Genomic DNA, 18,467 nt, shown 5'->3' on the forward strand with positions numbered 1-18,467 from the left:
AATCCTCCCTCCCAAAATCCTTAGTTTAATTTTATCTCCTGAATCCTTCTTGCCATGTAGAGTAACATATTCATAGGTTCCAGAGATTGGGACATGGACATCTTTAGGGGATTATTGCTCTGTTTACCACTGTTTATATGCTTGCTTTGCCAATTATAGGATGAAATGTGATGTTTCCGACCATTTTTATGTCTAAAATGGGAATTATTACAAATTTCAGTGATGCAAGAATTAAAAGAGACAAGTAATATAAAGCATTTACTGCATTGGCTGGCACACAGTATCAATAAATTATAGTTAGTATGAAGGTTTTATTATCCTTGGATTTGGTAATTCTGACAGCCTGGTTCTTTGATTGACACTGATTATAGACATATAAACCTTGGAAGTACAGAAGCTTTAATTTTTCATTTGCTTAAATGAAAGCCAATGTCTTACATTTTCAATTTCTGTAACAAAACAAAATAACCTATTCCTTAAAAGTGAAATAATAATGAGACCTCAAGAAAGAAATAGAAAGAAATAATAAATGTTTTAGAAAGTTTTGACTGTAGGAATTTGAACCAAAAGCCAATTTTATAAATGAGGGCACACTGACCCAGACACTCTCTGAACACTGCCCTCAGGCACTCACCAGCTGGGAGCATTTGCAGGATGGTTTTCAGTTCTGTTTGCTCTACTAGTAATTGGCTCTTTTTGTGGTGAGTGGGGAATACATATACATACATAGTGGACAAATACACACCCGCACACGTGATTTCAAAGAAAAGCAGCATATTAGTAAAGTATTGTGAGCAGTTGCCTTAAATAAGGTATGCAAGTCCTTTATAAAATACATTTCTTCTCTTTACTTACTTATGCAAATTTCTTAAAAATGCACTGTACATGTGTGCAAAAAAATATGAATATATGCTATCAAGGAGCACTTTTGATTTTTTTCCTCAAAAGATATATAATAATTCATGCCTGTGTGTATTTATGTAGTTCATTTTTAGCAGTCTGCCCATTTGGGGAATTTATTTTTATCTCTAGTTTAATTTGAATTTTTCTTGCAGAGAGATAAAAGCTAGTTCTACTTTGTGTAAAAGACAGTCCAACATTTGAAGATTATTATGAAAGTCATACTAAGATTTACATAACAATCCTATCAACCTGTTAGTTGTGTCTTCATGAACATCTTATTTATGTTTAACTTCATACACTACGAGGATGATATTTGTTTACCTTTTGGCTTTTTTATAATTTTGTTGGTTTTGATGTGAGTTTAGGAAAATTAACAAGTAATCAAAAAAATTTACTTAGCAAGTACGTATTGAACATTTGTTATATTGAAGTCCTATTATACCAATCTTCTATTATATTCTGGGAGAGTATATAGGTCATGAAGTGGAACAAGTGTACCTGAATCCCAACTCTCATAGAATTTATATGTAGTGGACTATAGACAATGGAAAAATCAATAATATGTGGATATGTTTGTTGTACTATGGCAGTGATACGTACTATGAAGAAAAATAACAAAAATAAAGGAGCATTAGGAGAGCAAAACAGTGAGAGGTTGTATTTCAGACTGAGTATGAGCAAAGAAGCTCACAACTGTCATCAGCTAAGAGATGGCCAGCGCGTTCCCTGGTTAGATATAAATAATCTCACAGAAAAGTAAATCAGACCAGATCGCCTTCAAGACTGTGTTATAGTGAGACAAAACCAAAACCAAATAGTAACCCTGACTGAGCAGAGATAACCACAAGAATATTATGCAAGTCACAAAAATGATCAAACATTCCCTTTATCCTTCTAATATAAATAATACCTTTGCTGATTTTTTTTTCAATTTTAGCTTTAGTCTCACACCATTCCCTCTAGTTAAAATTTTTTAAGAATTGCTCCTGCTTTCTGACAGCCTCCAAACCAGAAGCAAAACCATGCTTCACCAGACCCTCCCTAAAATTACCTAGCAAAAATCTAAGCCCTATGACTAGCTCCTTCTAAAACTCCCTTATTGTGCACTACATGGTTGCTCACGGTGTGTTTTTCTCACTACAGTGAGCCAAGAAGCCCAACACTGATTACACGTGCATTCTTTGTGGTCTGGCTGAAAGTCACAGACAAGATAAGTCACTTCTAATTTATGTACATTTTGTAAAGAAAGAGTCTTACCATATTGCCCACACTTGTTTCAAACTCAAAATACAAAAATTAGCTGGGTGTGGTGGTATATACCTGTGGTCCCAGTTATAATACTTAGGTGGCTGAGGTGGAAAGATTACTTGAGGCCAGGAGGTTGAGGCTGCAGTGAGCTGTGATCACATCACTGCACTTGAAATTGGGTGACAGAATGAGACCCCATCTCAAAAAAAAAAAAAAAGTCACTTCTGATTAACTGACAGTTAATAAAACACCTAAATAAAGTTAGAGAATGAAGCATTTGGCTGTTTGAAGAAAGGAGAAACAGTCAGTGCAAAGATCCTAAGGTGGGATCATTCCTAACTAGGTTCAAAGAAAACTTAGAATACAGAGATGGTTGGATCCGAATAGGTGAATAAAAGAGAGGAGGGAGATAAGGCTTCTCTCTCTCTCTCTCTCTCTCTCTCTCTCTCTCTCTCTCTCTCTCTCTCTCTCTCTTCTTGCATGCACTGAGGAAAGGCCACATGAACATACAGGGAGAAGATGGCCATCTGCAAGCCAAGAAGAGAGCCCACACCAAAATCCAATCATGCTGGAACCCTGATCTTGGACCTCCAGCCTCCAGAACTATGGGGAAAAAATTTATGTTATTTAAAACACCAACATCTAAGCTATTTTGTTATGGCACCCTGAACAGACTAAGACATGCAGTAAAGATATGAATTTTACCTCAACTTCAAGTGAATTGGAAACTTTTGAAGGATTTTTACAGAGGAGGGACAGACCTAAATTATGATTTATTAAGATCATTCCAGCTGCTCCGTTTAGAATATATTGTAAGAAAGTTGGGAAAAGAACCATGGAATCCAGTAAGGAATTCAGACAGTAGATGGTGATGCGATTTTCAGGGTAGCAGCAATGAAAGTGGTGAGAAGTGGACTCTGAGGGTAAAATATCCTACTGAAATACTGCCTTGGATATCAGATTTATTTTGAAAGTAGAGCCAGCAGATTTTCTGACCCATTTGCTGTAGACCATGAGAGATATGAAAAGACAAGCCAGAAAGAACTTCAAATCCTGAGATAATAGATGAACTCAGTTATCATGTTGCTACATACGTAAGTCATGAGGATGAGTAGTTGGGGAGATTACAGATTAAGATCTCAATTGTGGACAAGCTAAGTTTGAAATGCCTATTCTGTATTCAAGTGGAGATGCCCAGTAGGCAAATATTTGAACTGAAGCTCAGCGGATCAAAACTGTAAATATAAGTTTAGGAATTTGTATTTCATAGATGGCATTGGCAGTCATAAGAATGGACAATCTAGGTAATGAGAAGACAAAGGTCTGAGCCCTGGAACACTTCAACACACGCTGGGAAAGACCTGTAAGCATGTAAAGAAAAAAAAATACAAGTGTTGAACCCTGTATGAAGCCTTGCTCCACATCATAAATGATCACCTGATGATAAGTGTCATATGACAAGTTTGGCCTGAAGGAGTGGTGCTTGTTTTAGCTCTTACAAAGGTGTCTCATGTGGGTTCCACAAGATAATAGTTGAAATCCTAGGTGTGGCAGTGTTTAAAAATTTATTGTTAATCTTACTCCTTCTTTATTCCCTGGACTGAGTAGAGATTAATCCAGCCATTTTCTATGCAATTATTTCTCATAGTAAGCATCAAAATTTTCTGGGTGCTTGTTGAAAAATGTACATTCCTGACCTCCAACTCAGATCCACTGAATCAGAAACTCTGAGAGTAGCATGCTGGAACTTACATCTGTAATAAGTTCCAAAGTGAGCTGTCATGCACATTAGGTTGGAAAACAATAAGGTATTCCTGCATTGTCATACTGTCAAAAAGGAGTTAATTGTAAAGAGTCAAACTGGGGGCATTACAGTGTGACAAAGATCTTTTAGGGAGGATAGCTAAACCAAGACTGTATTCTGATATTGGCTCTTGGCCACTCATTTCTTTGTAAGTATCTATAGATAGTCTATTTTGTAAGGAATGTATATCTTGGCACCAAAGTGAAAATATCTTTGCAGGTATTGTGTTACAACCAGAATTCCCTACTTTAGTTCAGAAAAACATTATTTAAGCTATTGCCTGCAGAAATGATATTGTCAGCAAAGAAATCTAGAAACCATAGCATAGAAAGAGAGACTTGTCCCCTTGATGAGCTGGTTTTATAGATTCTCTTTTTCCTATTGAATGCAAAGGTGCCCTCTACTAGTGGATTCTGATTTGACTAGATTAGAATGATGAAAAGTTGAGAATATATTTTGGCAAAGTTAGTTTTGAACAGCTATAGAAATAATAGTGTGTATATGCCAAGCGCTACAGTAAGGCATATACTATTTCATTTCATCTTTACAATAGTGCTGTGTTACAAATAAGGGAGTTGATTTTAGAAACTGTTGCAAGCTGGGAAGCAGGTGAAATGGATCACAGCATGCAGGAATTTATTAAGGAGTGCCCTTTGGATCAACACTAGTTGAAAGGAGAGAAGAGAAGCAGTAGTGGGCAGAGGGAGGGGAAGAAGTTGTGTTGTGTTGCAGCCTCAAAGAAAGCCTCAACCAATCACAGGGAGCTCTAAAGCTGTAAGGGCCTTCCAGAATGGTCTCAGGTTGGGTAAGTATGGGCATGCCTTTACTACCTAGCATCAATTAGTCATTAAAGGCAGACTGTACTGGAAAAAGGCATGACTTGAGATGAGGAGGTTATTTGCAGCTGAGGCAATGCCTGAAGCAGCTGAGGAGCTGAAGTTTGTCTCCAAAGACCACTTCCAGGTTGGGGCAAAAGAGTTATCTGGCCATTGAAGAGGGGTCTGCGAGGTGCATACAGTGCCCACCTCAGGGACCCAAGATGTCAGCTAGAATGTGACAGAGCTGAGAAGTTTAATATAGGACGGTTTGATTCTAAAAGCAGTTGTCTGAAGCAGGCTAAAGAACTTCACACATGTGTTTTCAAGCCAGAGGTGAGTTATTAGAAAAGGAACAGTTGCTATTATCAGGAATCATTTCTATAGATTGTGTTCCAGAATACTATATAGGCATACCAATTAACTCTTAACTGCTCTCCCTATTTTTAAAAAATATTTCCTCATTTTAAACATGTGGCCAGGCCAGTATATATTTTCTTACCTTATGATTTTTGCAGGACAGAAAACAGTTGATGCATAGAGTGAAGATATTTTCTAAATACTAAGTTCATTGAAGAAATGATGTCTGCCACCCTGATGGGGGTGGGTGGAGAGAAAAGAGAGAGAGGAAGGTTGAGAGGAACTGAATGAGAGAATGGCAATAGTTGACCAAAAAAGAGGGAAATAAAGAAGTGAATCCCAATTTAAAGCAAATCTCAATGTAATGTGCTATAGTTTGCTTGTTTGCCCCTTCCAAATTTCATGTTGAAATTTAATCCTCTGTGCTGTAAGTGGGGCTTAGTGAGAGGTGGGACCAATCCCTCATGAATGGCTTGGTGCTATTCTCACGGAATGAGTCAATTTTTGCTCTATCGGGTCTCACAAGAGCTGATTGTTTAAAAGAGTCTGGCACACCCCACCCCCAGTACCCCCACTACTCACCTACATCCTCCTTTCTGGATGGATACCTCCTATGTGATCTCAGCACATACTGGCTTCTCTTTACCTTCTGCCGTGAGTGGAAGCAGCCAGAGGCCTTCACCAGGTACCCAGTCTTTCAGCCCACAGAAAATAATGAGCCAAATAAGACTTTTTCTCTATAAATTACCCAGACTCAGATATTCCTTTATTGCAATGCAAAAGTGGACTAAGACATAGCAGAAGGTGAAAGAACTAATTGCTATCAGAGGCAGTATCTAGGGAAGGTGACCAGACTTTGAGATCTCAAGGGGATGACTACCTGGTACCCCTGGGAATACAGAAATTAGGCCTCCAAGTACCCATGCTTCAAAGACTATGACAACAGAGCCTCTGATGTGGAAGGGACCATTCATTCTGTAACAACGGAGAGCTCAACAAGTGTGAACTGACGAACAATGGACTTATGGATGTCCCAGTACTGTGGTGAATGTATATGGGATGAGGAAACACCCTAATAAGGAGTGAGATAGAATTTCTATCCACAAAAGTGAGATGTGGGCCCAGAGATAGATTTGAGTCTAGTTACAGAAATTTTTTAAAATGCAAATTCTCATATTTATGAGTTTTGAGCAGTAATATTATCAGGAAAGATGTAATAAAAGGAAAATATCATGGATGTCAGGCATGGCCAAGATTGCAATTGTCATCCTTGTTAGAAAATAGAAAAAAGAACACGGGAAGGAAGAAGAGAATGAAAAGAGGAGGAGGGACCAAGGAGGAGGAGAAGGAAGAGGAAGTACCAGTAGTTATCTCTATATCCTGGTTATCTTCCTCAGGATCAATCTAAGCACTCCAAAGAAAATAGAAGTGACCAAAAGTGGTGGAAAGTGAGGGTGTCCAGGAGATCATTTGTATGTCTTGAAACAGGGACTGCAGTAGGCAGGCTACCTAGTGTAAACTACCTGTGTAGTGGTGAGAAGCACGAATGCTGGGGACCAGCAGAACTACTGTCCAAATATAATCATTTTATTCTTTTATTGTTTTATTACATTATACTTTTTAAAAGTTGTCGAATGCTAGCAAGTACCTGTCCTTAAAGATAGAATCAAGCCGGCAGTATTCCTTCCGATTTTCAAAGGGATAACATCACTGATGGGTAGAAATCTGTTTTTCCTTAACAAAAGAAGGGCAAAATGCAGTAGCATGGAAAGGGATGAGAATTATAACTGTTTTGGGAATAATTTTATTTGAGATGCAGACATTACAAAATCCACAGGTCACACATGCTCTTCTGCCTGTTGCCTTCCACAGCTCTATCCAGCGCTTGCCCCTTTTTCGTCTTAATGTCAACTACGTTATTTATTGTTTAGAATTTTTGTACTATGTAAGTTTAACTTCAAATTACTTTCATTAATTATGAAAAGTAACATTACAAACCTCTATATGATCATCACCCAACTATATAAAATCTTAACCTTTGGCTTAATCATATTTGCTTCTGGTTTTGAGAAAGAAATGATGTACAGTATATTCATTTAACACTCACTGTATCCTCCTTCCTCATTCTTCCCCTCTCTCCACCAAAGTCACCCTATCCTAAATTTTGTGTTTATCATTTCTGTGCATATAATAAGCAGTGTATCCATAAATAATATGTAGTATTTTTTAATGTTTTGAAGATTACATAAAGTATATTAACTTATTCATTACAATTCTACCATTTCTTTTGCTCCAAACTATTCCAGCTTTTTTAAGGTATAATTTATACACAATAAATTCCACTTTTAGGTGATTCATTTTGGTTACTTTTGGTAACAGAAAAAATGGATTAAGTTGAATCATTTATGAAAAAATCCATGTTTTCATCGATTAACCTAAAAGGGCACAGCAAAATGTGAATAAGGAAAATGGAGAAACACTCATATTCTTGTATTCAGATAATACCTAGGAGAAAGCCAAGCCTGTCAGAATAACTACATTTCTCATCTTGAGCTCTGTATTTAATTCGGCATGGTGATTTTTGCAACACTTAATAGTTGCTAGCTCAATAAATAAATAAGAATGGGGCCCAAGATGTTATTTTACTATAAAGTTTTATTAAGCATTATAGTGACAGAGTGAGCATCAGTAGAAACTTAGGTAAGGGGAACTGAGAACAGGATGAGCAGCCAGCAGTGTGAGCTAAAGGACACACACAGTCTCGGGGCTCCAGGTAGAAGAAGGAGGAAAGAGGAGGGCGGACAGTGCCAGGAACCAGCCTGTGAACTAGCACTGTATCTCAGAATAATTAGGCCTCATGAAATCAATGGTCTATGCATCCAAGAGCTAAACCATTTCCTTCCTGGGATGATTGCACTGTGTATTTAAAAGTTATTTCACAGAAAGTAAGAACGTTTCAGTATTCTAATATCAGGTCCTGGAAGCAATTGCTTAAATAGCAATGAGAATAATTGGGAAACATGGAGGATTTGCTTTCAAAGAAGGTGTGCATATAAGAAACAGAGTACTTATTTATTAATCATTATTTTTTTGACTTAAATAGACAATAAATTCATGACTAAGAATATGTGAGAATGAATCAGTGACATTTATGCCTGGGTGGTTCTTTTACAATTTTATTGTTTCTATTTTCTAGATTAGATTGTAGCAATTACTTGTGCTTTCTGTTTGAAATTAGAAATGAGCTGGAATCTGGTCAAACTAATGACCAAATCTACACCAGGCCCAATGGTGCCAGACATTTCTTGAAAAATTGATGATAGAGTGAATTACATTTAAAAAATTTTTTAAGCAATTGCACAAAGAAGCATATCACACTGCTCCAGGTCAGACAGCAGTCATATGCAGGACAAGACTGATGGGTACATACAAAATTAAGAAAAACCTGGCAAATAACCAATAGCTGCTTTCAGGATGAAGCCCACTGTGAAGCTATTGGAATTCTGGATGGGTGGAAGTGTGTACAGGGGGGAAGCTGAACACCTGCAGAGATTAACTCCTCCTTCAATAACAAGCAGAGATTCTGTTTTATTTTGTTTTAAAATAAAATTGTATTTCGGTATTTTCTAAAAATAGTCTGGTTCTATCAGACAGTAAAAACACTGGAGAGGGAAAAACTAATTCTCTTATGAAATATATGAGATGTATTACTCATATATGAGAAGAAAAAATACTTCAGGTGATAATTATGTTGGTATTTATACAAAATATATTAATTAATTTTGTATTTGTATTCGAGAAAAAAATTGGATCCAGTGAGACATAAACGCATACTGTTCAGGAAAAAAAAAGGCGCAGACAAAGCTGAAGTTTGTGCAGAATAACACAAAAGACTCAATAATGAGCAAAATCAACTAAACAAAATTATCCACTGGACTTGTGTTCTGATTCTAAAATAAGATAACCTGGAGACTTTCCTCTTGGCCTTCCTTTGTCACACACTGATCCTCAGACAGTCTTCTTTTCTGCAACCTTTTAAATTCAATTATATATACCTGGTACACAAATGTTTATTGACTAAACTAAATAGCTTAAAGAGTTAAGGTAGATTTTTTAAAAATTAAATCAAAGAAAAATTTTAAATCACCTATAATCTCACCAAGGGCACTGAAACGTTCTGATATAATTCATTCTAAATATATTTATACAAATATGCACACACATAAGCACACATAGGCAAGGTATATTTTAAGTTTTATGTTTTGCAATGAACAGTATACAATGAAGTCTTCTTTATGATCAAATATTTATAAAGAAGCATGATTTAATGGCTATATAATTTTCCAGAGTAAGACTATTGATACAACATTCATGTTACTGTTAAACATTATGACTGTTTAAATTGTTATGAAATATCTTTATATATAAATACTTGACTGAAATTCAGATTGTTACCTAAAAGTATATTTTTATAAATTGAAAATTTTTGCTAATTAGATACATAAAATGGTTATCTGCTTGTTCTGATTTACATCTGTGATTGGGTGCTTGGTGGCCCAATTTTCTCTTGAGGAAATAATGTTTTCTTATTGATTTATAAACATTCTTTATGTATAAAGTAAATGATAATACTTTGTCATATTTGTTGTACACATATTCTTTGCTTACTCACATACCTTTTGATTTTTATATCAGTTTTGTTATAAGTTTAATTTGATATAAATTTAATTTTAATAAACTCAGATCTAGCAATTATTCCTTTGTGGTGTCCTCCATTGGTTTTACGTAGTAAACAACTTCCTCCATTTGAAGTTCCAATTATATTTTCTCCCAGCTTTTAATGTTATTGTACATACAAGGGTGAAAAAGCTCTCAATGGTTGATAAGGAATTTGTTGGGAACTGGAGTAAAGATGACTCTTGTTATATTTTAGCAAAGAGACTGGTGGCATTTTGTCCCTGTCCTAGAGATCTGTGGAACTTTGAACTTGAGGGAGATAATTTAAGGTATCTGGCAGAAGACATTTCTAAAGAGCAAAGCATTCAAGATGTGACTTGGGTGCTGTTAAAAGTATTCAGTTTTAAAAGGGAAACAGAGCATAAAAGTTTGGAAAATTTGAAGCCTATGTGATGAAAAGAAAAACCCATTTTATGAGGAGAAATTCAAGACACCTGCATAAATTTGCATAAGTAATGTGGAGTCAAATGTTAGTCACCAAAATAATGGAGAAAATATCTCCAGGGCTTGTCAGAGACCTTTGTGGCAGCCCTTTCCATCACAGGCCAGAGTAGACTTAGGAGGGAAAAATGGTTTTGTATGCCAAGCCTTGGCAGCTTACATGTGGTATTGGGCCTGCTGGTACATGGAAGTCAAGAACTGAGGTTTGGGAACCTCCACCTAGATTTCAGAGGATGTATGGAAATGCCTGGATGTCCACGCAGAGGTGTGCTGCAAGAGTGGTGCCCTCACAAAGAACCTCTGTTAGGGCAGTGCAGAAGGGAGATGTGGGATGAGAGCCCCCAGAGTCTCTACTGGGTAACTGCCTAGTGGAGCTGTGAGAAGAGGGCCACCATCCTCCAGACCCCAGAATAGTAGGTCTACTGACAGCTTGCACTATGCACCGGGAAAAGCCGTAGTCACTGAATGCCAGCCCATGAAAGCTGCCAGGAGGTGGGCTGTACCCTGCAAAGCCACAGGGTGAGAGCCTCCCAAAGCCCTAGGATCCGACCTCTTTCATCAACATTACCTGGAGGTGAGACATGGAGTCAGAGGTGAACATTTTTGAAGCTTTAAGATTTGACTGCCCCATTGGATTTCAGGCTTGCATGGGGCCTATAACCCCTTTGATTTGGCCAATTTCTTCCATTTGGAATGGCTGTTTTTACCTAATGTACCCCATTGTATCTAGGAAGTAACTAACTTGCTTTTGGTTTTACAGGCTCATAGGCAGAAGAAACTTGCTTTGTCTCAGATAAGACTTTGGACTGTGGACTTTAGAGTTAATGTTGAAAAGAGTTAAGACTTTGGAGGTCTGTTGGGAAGGCATGATTGGTTTTGAAATGTGAGGACATGAGATTTGGAAGGAGCCAGGAGAAGAATGATATGGTTTGGTTGTGTCCCCACCCAAATCTCAAATTGTAGCTCCCATAATTCCCAATATGTAATGGGAGGGACCAGGTTGGAGGTAATTAAATCATGAGGGTGGGCCTTTCCCATGCTGTTCTTGTGATCGTGAATAAGTCTCACAAGGTCTGATGGTTTTATAAAGGGCAGTTCCCCTGTACATACTCTCATTCTCTCTTGTCTGCCACTTTATAAGACGTGCCTTTTGCCTTCAACCATGATTGTGAGGCCTCCCCAGCCATGTGAAACTATGAGTCCATTTAAACCTCTTTTTCTTTATGAATTAACTGTTTTGGGGTATGTCTTTATCAGCAGCATGAAAAAAATACAATATTCTTTGTATAAGTTCATTCATTTTAGTTGCTATAGAGTATTTCATTGCATGACTCTGTCACACTTTGTTTATCCATTTCCCATTGACAGACACACAAAGCCTATCCAGTTTTTTACTCTTAAATTAATGTTGAAAAGAGCATTCTTACATATATCTCATCACCTGAGCAAAAATTTCTTTAGGGGATAGGCTTACCAGAAGTATTGCTGAAATGAAGTTTATTGGAAGAGAAGCAAAAATACCTACTTGTTGGTTTTTCATGTGATATGAGCTTCCTCACCACATGGAGGTCTCAGATTAGTCTAAAGTTTTGTATAGGAGTTTAAAGTAACAAGGCCAATGTCTCATCTGACAAGACAGAAGCTGCATCACTTTTCATTACTTGGCCTCAGAAGTTACACAGCATAATTTCCACTCCATTTCCTTAGTACTGAGCAGGTCACAAGCCCACCCATACTAAAGGGGCAATATTATTGAAGGCACCTTTGAAAAATAAAACACAGCTATTAGCATTGTTTTGAAAATTATTATTTTCATGGGCATTATACCTTCATAGTGTATGTGTTTGAACAATTTACTGAATATAAAACATAAGGTTACATCCTTTCAATTAACATACAACAAACATTGCCTCACTGCTTTCTGGAATTCAGTGTTGCAAATAAACATTCAGGCCAACCTCATATTTATTTCTCATTACATAACCTCTTCTTCATGTTCCATGTCATTCTGGTCATTTCTAAACTCTTTTAGGCACTTTTATAATAGAACATATCTTAAGCAATAATGTCCATCAATAGGGTTAGTTACATAATTTATGATGCATTCAAACAATGGAATATAGAGTCATCAAGAAGAATAAGGCAACATTTTAATTATCAACATGGCAAGTTTTCCAAATACGCAGTATAAAAACTTGCACAGCATGCTTTCATTTGAGCAAAGAAAATAGAGATAATCTAAATACAGATATGAGCCACATAATTACATTTTGATCAATGATGAATTGTTTATATGATGGTGAATCCAAAATATTATAATACTGTATCTTTACTATGTTTAGATATGCTTATTTGTTTTTATTTCTATTTTGGGTTCAGGGTACATGTGCAGGTTTGTTATATAGTTAAATTGCCTGCCACAGAGGTTTGGTATAAAGATTATTTCATCAACCAGCTAATACGTATAGTGCCCATTGGGTAGTTTTCAATCCTCTCCCTTCTCCCACCCCTGACTCTCCAGTAGACCCTGATGTCTGCTATCGCCTTCTTTGTATCCATGTGTACTGAAAGTTTAACTCCCACATATAAGTGAGAACATGTGGTATTTGGGTTTTCTGTTCCTCTGTTATTTCACTTAGGATAGTGACCTACAGCTTCATCCATGTAGGTCACTATCCTAAGTGAAATAACACATGGAAAAAAAACGACATGGTCTCATTTTTTTTAGGGCTGTGTAAACTATTTCAGAATTTATATGGAACAAAAAAAAAAAATGCCTGAATAGCCAAGACAATTCTAAGCAAAAAGAATAAAGCTGCAGGCATCATGTTACTGAACCTCAAACTATATTATAAGGTTACAATAATCAAAACAGTGTGATACTGGTACAAAGACAGACACACAGACCAATGGAACAGACTAGAGTGCCCAGAAATAATGCTACAACACCTACAACCATGTGATGTTTCACAAAAGTCGACAAAACAAGCAATAAGGAAAGGACTTCCTATTCAACAAATGGTGCTAGGATAACTCGTTAGCCATACACAGAAGATTAAATCTGGACCTCTTCCTTATACCATATACAAAAATCAACTTGGATTAAAGACTAAAACATAAAACCTGAAACCATTTTGAAAAAACCCTGGAAGATAACCTACATGTGTTTAAATATAATAATATCATTTTACCATGGTGCTACAATTGCCTATGGTATTCAGTACTGTAACATGCTGTACAGGTTTACAGCCTAGTAACAATGGGCAATACCTAATAGCTCAGCTGTGTAGTAGGAGAGGCTGCCTATGTTTGTGTAGATGCACTCAATGATGATCCCACAATGACAAAATCCCCTAATGACACATTCCTCAAAACATATCCCTGTTGTTAAGTGATACATGACTGCACACGCTGACATACCTTGGAGATATTACTGATAAAGCCAATATCAAAATGTCAGTTACACAATTTTTTTTGTTTTTCAGTGTATACAAAAGTTATTTTTACTCCATACTGTAACCTATTAAGTGGATAATAGTAGTATGTCTAAATATATATATACCTTAATTTAAAAATATGACTAAGATATGCTAAGGATCATCTGAGCCTTCACTGAGTAATAATCATCTTGCCAGTGGAGGCTCTTGGCTCTATATTGATGGTTGCTGACTGATTAGGGTGGTAATTGCTGAAAGCTGAGGTGGCTATGCAATTTCTTAAAATAAGATAACAATGAGGCTTGCACCATCAATTGATTGACTTTTCCTTTCACAAAAGATTTCTCTATAGCACATGATGTTGTTTGGTAGCATTTGACCCACAGAAAAAACTTGTTTTAAAATTAGAGGCAGTCTTCTCACACCCTGCCACTGTTTTATCAGGTAAATTTATGGAATATTTTAAATCCTTTGTTGTCACTTCAGCAATGTTTGCAACATCTTTACCAGGAGTAGATTTCATCTGAATAAACCACTTGCTTTGCTCAGACATAAGTAGCTCCTCATCCATTCAAGTTTTATAATGAGATTGTAGCAATTCAATCTCATCTTCAGGTTCCACTTCTAATTCTAGTTCTCTTGCTGTTTCTACCACTTCTGCAGTTACTTCCACCATTGAAGACTTAATCTCCTCAAAAACATCCATAAAGACTAGAATCAGCTTCTTCCAAACTCTTGTTAATGTTCATATTTTGACTTCCTACCATGAATCATGAATGTTGTTATTGGCATCTAGAATAGTGAATCCTCCCCAGGAGGTTTCTGATGTGCTTTGCCCAGATTCATTAGAGAAATCACTCTCTATGGCAGCTATAGCAGTAAGAAATGTATTTCTTAAATAATAAGATATGAAAGAAGGGTTTACTTCTTGATCCATAGACTGAAGAATGGATATTTTCCTTCTTTTATAAATACACAAGTCATATAGGATTAGGGTTCTACTTTATTCTAATATGATTTTATTTTAACTTAACTAATTACATCTTCAACACAAGCACTATTTCTAAATAAGGTTTCACATCTAAAGTACTAGGGGTTAAAACTTCAACATACCAATTTTGGGAAAGAACATAATTCAACTCCTAACACATACCTAAGTGGTTTTATTCTTTACAAAGGATATCTTTATAAAATAGATATGATTACAATGGTATTATTTTGTGGGAGCTGTCTAAGCTCAAATTCATTGTTAATCATCTTTAATATAATTTCAGAAGTACACATGTTGTTTTTATTTTCATGTGAAGTACACATGCACGTTCATTTTCTATGAAGTTTTTCATTATATGCTAATAAAGAAGAGCAGCATTGCACGTTAAACTTGAAATCATGACAATTAGAGCTCACAATTTGCTTTCATAGTGTATTAATGGGCATTTTTCCCCCAAGAGAATACCTTTATGATTCTGTCTTGCTTGAATGAACACTAAAACTATCTTGGATTCCCTGAGATCATATCAACTGGTATTGCCATTTAGGGCTAATAATTGTGGAAATTTGGCAGAGATTCAACACTGACTAGAAAATACATTTAGGCAATTATGCTTTGATTCTGTCAACTGGAGAATTATAGCACTACATTAAATAAAAAGGACTTTCATCCCTTTTATGCAACTTGGAAGACTGACAAATTTGAAATTTGTCAAGAGCCTGCAATCCAAATACTTAAATACAGTTATTTTATTTGTGTAGCTTTAACATGTGTGTAATTTGTTATGATTCAAATGGCTTAGAAAACTTTTCTTTACTGGCTTTCCACAATTTCCAAAACTCTCACAAATTTACTTACTTTATAATTTTATCTAAAACACAGTATCACAAAGAAAACAGAACATTTGAATCATCACTGATGAGCCATCAGTGCAGTGGAGTGTCCTCTTATTAATGTTATATGGAAAGGATGGATGAATAGAAGGGTTGACAAAATGAGATCTCTTTAAAATAATTTCCCTAAATATGAGGCTTTTAAGATGCATCTCCTCTAATAAATAGTTACTTGGAGATTGGACAGTTCCAGGAACCTAGGAGGTTGAGTTGTGATCACTCAGTGAGAGATGACCAATAGTGGTCCACGCTGTTGACTAAGCTATTTACTCTGCTTAATGCCAAGTGGTGTCCAATAGCCCTATACCAAGCTTTCTTTTCTCCATTTGTTTTAAGTAGAGGTTTGGGAGCTGATCATTACAGCATTATCTTTTCTTCTCCCCTTTTCTTTTACATTTCAGGAATTGACATTGGCAGGCAGGGTTTGATAGTACTATATATCATTGCCATTTTCTAGACAAGAAAGATTATCAACTGAAAAGAAAAGTGTAGCAAAGTAAGTTAATTTGTCATTCTTATAAAAATCCAACCTCACGTTATGTATCGATTTATTTTCTCACCTCCATATGTTCTATAAAATGTCAGTCCAATTTCATCGGCAGTTTTCACAATGTTTAGCACATGGCAATCACCATTAATTGTCTGACTCTGAATAACCCTATAAACTTTATGCAAAGAAACTTTACTAACAAGAAATTAAAAGCAAAATAGATATTTCTGGAATTTTAACGAGGGATTATACTAAACTGTATCTTATTACCTCCATGGTATGAAAATACTGTCTCTCAGGTAACCCAAATATCAAGGACTGGGTTTCAGAAAAGAGAATTTGCCTTCATTACAAAGTGATGAGTGTATTAACCCATCATGTTTCAAATATGCTTTACCAGGATTGTGACATTTCAAACAAGGCATTCACATTAATCATTCACAAGAAGCAGTACAAATACAGGTGATTTATGTAGCTCAGTAAAGTCTGTCATATAATTGAGATATGTTGTTTTTCCCAGTGTCTTTCCTGTTGTATCAGACCTTATCAATGCATAATTATGCATGCCTCTTGGCTGAGAAGGTGCCACGTCTTTCTTTTTTGTGCTAATAAAAAACTGCACCAACTGCACTATGCAGTAGTAGGTGGATACCCACATCTCAAACATTCAGGTTGATTTTACTCCTATGATTTAAAAGAATGGCATCTTTGCTATCAATTAGAAGTCTAAACCATTCAGGTTTTATCACTGTGATAAAACCTTTAAAAACTCTTCCTTGGATATACATCTCACCAAATCTCTTTCTCTCTTATTCTTATATTTATAGTTTCTTTTTGTTGTTGTTGGTTTGTTTTTTTTGTTTTGTTTTGTTTTGTTTTTTGTTTTTTTTTATTGTACTTTAAGTTCTGGGGTATATGTGCAGATCACACAGGATTGTTGCATAGGTACACACATGGCAATATGGTTTGCTACCTCCATCCCCCCATCACCTGTATCTGGCATTTCTCCCCATGTTATCCCTCCCCAACCTCCTCTACCCTGCTGTCCCTCCCTTACCCCCGCAAAACAGACCGCTGTGTGTGATGCACCCCTCCCTGTGTCCATGTGTTCTCATTGTTCAACAGTTGGTCGTCCCTATGGGGCTGTGTTTTCCTTGTCCCGGGGAGTCCGCGCCTCCCACTCCTGACCTTGAAGAGAAAAGAGCAAAGCTTGCAGAGGCTGCAGAGAGAAGACAAAAAGAGGTTGCATCTCGGGGAATTTTGGATGTTCAATCTGTGCAAGAAAAGAGAAAGAAAAAGGAAAAAATGGAAAAACAAATTGCTACATCTGGGCCCCCACCAGAAGGTGGACTTAGGTGGACAGTTTCATAAAGCAGAACGTGAGTAGAAGAGTCTACTGCCAATAACTGTTTATCTGCGATCAAGTGGACTTCCTCAATTTAATTTCTTCTCTTTGAATAAATAAAGATTCAGACTTTGTAATATTATTTCCCTTAAGTGCAATGCTAAAAAACTTTTGATTTTCAAGCTTAGAAAATGGCTAGACTTTTCATTAAATACTAGTTTTCCTACATTCGCTCTTCTGCAGTTAGTACAGTAGGTGATTTGCTATTTTTCTTAGTAGTTAAAAAAATAGAACTAAATAGTGAATATATATACATTGCATGTAAAAATTTTCCATACACCTGTAAGATTAAAATTCGTAATTGTATTTTCATCCTTTATAAAATGATCTAACTACTTATATTTATAAAAAAAAAAAAAAAGTGAGTGAGAACATGCGGTGTTTGATTTTCTGTTCTTGTGCTGAGAATGATGGTTTCCAGATTCATCCATGGCCATACAAAGGACACAAACTCATCATTTTTTATCACTGCATAGTATTCCTTGATGTGTATGTGCCACATTTTCCTTGTCCAGTCTATCATCGATGGGCATTTGGGTTGGTTCCAGGTCTTTGCTATTGTAAACAGTGCCACAATGAACATACATGTCCATGTGTCTTAATAATAGAATGATTTCTAATCCTTTGGGTATATACCCAGTAAGAGGATTGCTGCGTCAAATGGAATTTCTATTTCTAGGTCCTTGAGGAAGTCTTTTACAATGGTTGAACTAGTTTATATTCTCACCAACAGCGTAAAAGTGTTCCTATTTTACCACATCCTCTCCAGCATCTGTTGTCTCCAGATTTTTTAATGATTGCCACTCTAACTGGCAAGAGGTGGTATGTCAATGTGGTTTTGATTTGCATTTCTCTAATAATCAGTGATGATGAGCTTTTTTTCATATGTTTGTTGGCCTCATATATGTCTTCTTTTGAAAAGTATCTGTTCATATCCTTTGCC

At 36.3% G+C, this 18,467-nt stretch overlaps 1 pseudogene; it reads left to right on the top strand.

Moving 5' to 3' along the window:
* Positions 1-17,247: 17,247 nt before the first annotated feature.
* LOC120363618 (small VCP/p97-interacting protein pseudogene) lies at positions 17,248-17,799 on the top strand (annotated as a pseudogene).
* The last annotated feature ends 668 nt before the right edge of the window (positions 17,800-18,467 follow it).

This window comes from Saimiri boliviensis, chromosome 3 (assembly GCF_048565385.1).
Source record: "Saimiri boliviensis isolate mSaiBol1 chromosome 3, mSaiBol1.pri, whole genome shotgun sequence".
Classification (NCBI taxonomy): Eukaryota; Metazoa; Chordata; class Mammalia; order Primates; family Cebidae; genus Saimiri; species Saimiri boliviensis.